Below are 6,240 nucleotides of genomic sequence, written 5' to 3'. Positions count from 1 at the left end.
TGTACATCACTGTCACAACAGCATTTGTTTTCAGTCAAAGTCTTTATGGCTTTAATACCTGGTGGGCCGGTCTCTAGTCAAAATGCCTGATTTTCTGTCCCGGTCCAGCCCTGCAGGTTAATACTGGCAGTGTCACCATGCCAGCTGACTGTATTTCATCATCAGCCAGTGTTGTTCTTGATCAATATTACCAAAGTTTACCATAAGGCAGCATAGAAAGTATTTACTTGCTTTCAGGTTTTATTCAAATGTTAGTCTTTTCAGTTGTTTCCCCACTTTTTTCCTGTTTCAAAATCAAACACCAGTTTGTGAGAAGATTATCTTCTTTTTTTTAATAGGCATTGGTTTTGCATTGGCATTGGCTAATTTGTCAATTCTTTGTTACAAATGTTCGTATTTTAATATTCAAAAATGTTTTTGCCCAAAACATATGTGCACTATATGTCAGTAAAAATATTATGCAAATATTGCTGTCCTTGAATGCTGAGTAAACACTGACAAAGCACTGATTGTATCTCTTGTACTTTATCAACGCAGTATCTAAAAACTTTGCACCATAGTGGTTAAAATCTCATTCTAATAAGAATTAAAAGCGCATTCGGTTATTAGGTTTATAGGATTATTGAATTATGGTTAACGGTTGGTAGATTTTTTTTTTTTAAAACATTATCTGCCAATTACATCTGCCACCCTTCTCCAAATCTGTGCCCCTACCTGGCCCCCCAACAAAAATTTTCTAGACACGCCACTGGGTCCGGGTGGATCTCCACCAGCAGCTCAGCAGGCGAATCCGAAAACTGACACTGACGGCCAAACTCGCAGCGGTGCTTGGAGTAAGCATAAGTGGACCTGGACCTCACCGGACCTGGAGTACCTGATGATTAAGTGCCGGCCATTCTGGCTACCGAGGGAATTTACAGCAGTGATTATTACGGCTGTTTACATTCCCCCACAAGCCGACACTGACCGAGCACTCAGGGAACTGTACAGCGCGATCAGCAGTGAGGAAACCGCACACCCAGAGGCAGCGTTTATCACAGCCGGAGACTTTAATAAGGGAAACCTGAAGAAAGTCTCACCCAAACTCCACCAACACATCCATTTTAACACTCGTGGAGACCGGCTACTCGACCACTGCTACATCTCTTTCCGGGATGCGTACAAAGCCCTCCCCCGCACCCCATTCGGCCAATCAGATCACCGCTCCATCCTGCTCCTGCCCGCCTACAGGCAGAAGCTGAAACAGGAAGCTCCAACCCGGAGGGCGGTGCTGTTTTGATCACGCGGACTGGGAAATGTTTCACGTGGCTGCTAGGGACATTGACGAGTACACAGACTCAGTCTGCGGATTTATCAGGAAATGCGTGGAAGATGTCGTCCCATCCAGAACAGTTAAATCCTTCCCAAATCAAAAACCCTGGATTAACGGAGATGTTCGCGCGGCACTGGCGGCACGGAGCACCGCCTTTGCCTCCGCGAACACATCGGACTACAAACACGCACATTACCAACTCCGGAAGACTATCTAAGCAGCCAAACGTGAGTACAGGGACAGGGTGGAGCAACAGTTCGACAACCCTCGGAGTATGTGGCAGGGACTAAACACGATCACAGACTTTAGAGGGAAAACCAGCACACCGCAGACCACGGCCTCTCTGTGTGAGGATCTAAACGTATTCTACGCTAGATTCGACACAGCGAACACCATGAGACCGGACAGTGTGCGCACCGCGGATGACGTCAGTGCGCACACTGTGTCTGAGGAGGATGTGCGGAAGTGCTTCAGGAAGGTGAACGCACGCAAAGCTACTGGTCCGGACGGGATTCCCGGCCGCGTCCTCAAGTCATGCGCGGCTCAGCTGGCTGCAGTGTTCACGCACATCTTCAACCTTTCCCTCTCTCTGTCTGTAGTCCCAGCCTGCTTCAAAATGGCCACCGTCGTCCCTGTACCCAAATCCTCCACCATCTCCTCATTGAACGACTGGCGACCTGTAGCCCTGACCCCCATCGTAAGCAAATGCTTCGGTCACTGGACCCTCTACAGTTCGCATACCGCCACAACAGGTCCACTGATGATGCCATAGCCTTGACACTACACACTGCCCTGTCACACCTGGAGAAGAGAGACACGTATGTGAGAATGCTGTTTGTAGATTACAGCTCAGCATTCAATACCATCGTTCCCTCGAAGCTGGACAGGAAACTGCAGGATCTAGGACTGAGCAGCTCCCTCTGCAGCTGGATCCTTAGCTTCCTGTCTGACAGACGCCAAGTGGTCAGACTGGGCAGCATCACCTCATCCCCCATCACACTGAACACTGGTGCCCCACAGGGGTGTGTACTGAGCCCTCTCCTGTACTCACTCTACACCTACGACTGCACAGCCACTAACAACTCCAACATCATTGTGAAGTTTGCGGACGACACTACAGTGGTGGGTCTTATCACCAATGGTGATGAGACGGCTTACAGGGAGGAGGTCAGCGCCCTGACCCACTGGTGTCAAGACAACCATCTCACACTCAACGTCGCAAAGACAAAGGAGCTGATAGTGGACTTCCGGAGGTGCAGAGAAGTACACACCCCCATCACCATCAACGGCGCTGCTGTGGAGAGAGTGAGCAGCTTCCGGTTCCTTGGTGTACATCTGGCTGAGGATCTTACGTGGTCAGTACACACAAACAAAACAGTGAAGAAGGCGCAGCAGCGCCTCTTCTTTCTCAGGAGACTGAAAAGATTCGGCATGAGCCCCCGCATCCTCAGGACCTTCTATCACTGTGCCATTGAGAGCATCCTCACTGGATGCATCACCACCTGGTATGGCAACAGCACCGCCTACAACTGCAAAGCTCTCCAGCGAGTAGTGCGGTGCTCTGAACGGATAATTGGAGGTGAGCTTCCCTCCCTCCAAGACATCTACAGGAAGCGGTGCCTGAGGAAAGCGGGGAGGATCATCAAGGACTCCAGTCACCCCAGCCATAAACTGTTCAGACTGCTTCCATCAGGAAGGAGGTTCTGCAGCATCCGGTCCCGTACCAGCAGACTGAGAGACAGCTTCTTCCATCAGGCCATCAGACTGCTGAACACTTCATAGACACCTCAGCTTCACTACTGGAACTTTAACATTATGCACTCCATACTGTACAGTAACGCCACTGTTTTGCACATGTCTCAACTCTGTATATTTTTATATATTTTATTTATTGTTGACTCTATTTAATTTGTAAAATATGTGTACACACACACACACACACACACACACACACACACACGTAGAAAAATATTTAGTATACACATCCAGAAATGCATATACTATTATATATTGTACATATATTTATTAGTTTCAGATGTAGCCATTCTTGTATTTTGCTTGTTTACATTATTGTATTTTGCACAACTCTGTTGCTTGTGAAGCTCGCACACAAGAATTTCACTCACATGTGCTGTACCAATGTACCTGCACATGTGATGTGACAATAAAAGTGATTTGATTTGATTTTGATTTGAAATTATTTTTGGAGTGGCACAAATAATTTGTGTGGCATCAAATTTGATGCAGAACAGCTGATTGTTCTGTAAATAGTTTGAAATGTTTATTTAAAAAAACGCCTTGGCTGCATTTTAAGTAAACAGCTGCAAAAAACTTTGTTTGCATAGATCAGTTACTTTTTTGAAGACGTAATTATATAATTAATTGCCCAACATTGGTCATTATATACTGTATTTTGCAGACAGAGAGTTACAGGACTCTCTCCCAGACCACAGACTCATACTCATAATACAAGTCAGAGCTTTTTTTTTTTTTTTTAAAAAAAGAAAGTTGCGTTTTCAAAATTGGAGTTCAAGTTATTTTTACTTCCAATAGTGTTAACATACTACACAGGTCATGAACAAGATTTTTTTTAAATTTTTGTTGTAAGTGGGCTAAAGGAGTTAATTAAAAAAAAGTCTAACATAAATTTAAATGTTGTAATTTGATTATTTTAATAAACCATGTAACTTGGATGGATTCAATGCTGACGTGACCACAGTGCACACGCCTGCTGTTGCTCACAGTGGTCCAAGGGACCGCTCAGAGAGTTTGTGTGTTCGCTCAGACACATGAAAAATTAGAGGGAACATTGGACCCAAGCTTCGCCCCCACAACAGGGTCCTCAACCGTCCTGGAAGAAAGTCTAGTGTGGTATTCTACTGATCAACTGAGCATGCCACCTCTCCCAGTTTGTGTCCATAAACCTCTTTGTGTGCTCCCCTGTTGATCTTCTCTCATTCCTACACTGCTCTTTTGATGGTCATGTGATCTGTACACCTAAATACAGCCCAGTTATTGTTGTTGTTCACACCTGACGCCTGGGCTCATAAGTTGTCCTCAATATCTTGCATTTCCATCCCCCGTTTCTGACTCCCTGCCATCTGTCTTCTCCTTGATATTCTTCTATAATGAAACCTGCAATCATTGCAATCACCAATGAGTCAGCTGAATGGCTAGCTTATCACTTTAACTGAAACACTGTTCAGTCTCAACTTTGCAGTTACTATTTTCATCATTTATGTTACAAGCATTTGTAAGTGCAATTTGTTTGGAGGCACAATCGTCTGATTTTTGTGTGTGACAACATTTCTGCATCTCAAGAACGGTTTAGTTTGGACTACTTGCACAATTTTGCGCTTTAAACTGACCTGCAGTTTGGTTTGGCTAAAAACTTCAGAGCAGACATTTGCCCAAATTTCTGGGCGCTTTCTTGGGTCAGCACAGCTTCTCAGTTTAATATATGAAGTGCCAGATCTTTTTGCATGTCCACTTAATTTCAGAATTTAAGAAACAATCCATGTGACTGAGGCCTGGTATCAGCTTGGCATCCTTTCATCTCTCTAGCCTTTTAGTTAATTATGCCTTACTAAAAACGTGTAAAACAGAGAGCACAATCTGTGATTAGGTATTGAAACAGCTGTTTACTCCCCAGATGTTTGTGTCCTCAAAGAAATTCCATTTTGATTTATGTGAATGTATTGTGCAGGTACTTTCTCTGCTTCGCCCTCATTGCTTGCTTTATCTGAGAACATAATCTGCCTTCTTTTAGCTTGGGGTAGGCCTCACTTTATGTTTTAAATTAAAACGCTTGAAGACAAAGTGAACTCTGGACAAGCGTGCGACCTAACTGAAGTCCAGGTGGGCTTGTTGATAATCACATTTTCACACTCATCTCGGGGCAGACCTGTGGTGTTCTGGTGCCAACCTGTCCCCTCCGTTTTTTGAGTGCCCCCCCCCCCACATATAAAAAGAGACGGTTTATTTTATAATATTTTAGACAACAGCATATAAAACACCATTTGCTTGCACTTGTGTGTGTGTGTGTGTGTGTGTGTGTGTAAAAACTGAGATGTTCAGAGGTCTTGCTTCATGGTATCGAGCAGCTCACACAAAACAGGGTCTTTGTATTTTAATGTAGGTGCTGATGTAAACCACAATTTTCAGCAAACATCTATCAGGTCATTGCACTTTTCTTTATTTTTAAAGCTTAAGTATGCGTACATGGGATATATTAAAAACTGACAAGCTGTTTGAACATATGATGTGAAATCACTTAATTAACCTGCTGGATTTGCTAAAAGTTAAAATATTTATACTACTTTGGCTAATGGGTTTTGCACATTACTCTTAGTTTAGTAAGTGGCTATTAGTGAGGGTCATGATAATCAATTCAATTGCGTAATGGGCTGACTAAGTATTTCCAGACTAAGAGAAAAAGTCAGTGAACATATCCGTTGGTTTAGGTGTAGGCTTAATCCATTTCTGAGAAAACTGAAGAGCATAAGTGAGGGTTAGTATGTGTTAATGATTTCAGTGTCATGCAGGGGAAAGTAGCATTCAGTGGAAGCTTCTCGGTGATTGTTTTAAATCCAAATATGACCCTTATTTGTGGCGCATGTTAGCATACAGTCAGCTCAGGAGTTAGTATCAGTCATGTGGTTGTCACGAGGTTGCGCACAGCATCACCGGCAAGAGGGCTTGGTTTGAGAGGTTTTTGGCATCTGTGATGTGATTTACAACCATCCACCCATGTACAGTAAGAAGCTGCACTCACAACCGTGGGCATCAGCAAGTTGGTGAAATTTAAACAAAACAGCATTCCATCTGAAACTCTCTTATTGTACCCAAAATACAAATTTTAGTGATTACATGTGGCTTCATTAATTATGTTCAAAAGGATGAATACATAACGCAAGTAATAACTTTAT

Source organism: Astatotilapia calliptera, chromosome 4 (assembly GCF_964374335.1).
Source record: "Astatotilapia calliptera chromosome 4, fAstCal68.1, whole genome shotgun sequence".
NCBI lineage: Eukaryota > Metazoa > Chordata > Actinopteri > Cichliformes > Cichlidae > Astatotilapia > Astatotilapia calliptera.
The sequence above is the reverse complement of the archived record's forward strand: the minus strand, read 5'-3'. Positions refer to the sequence as shown.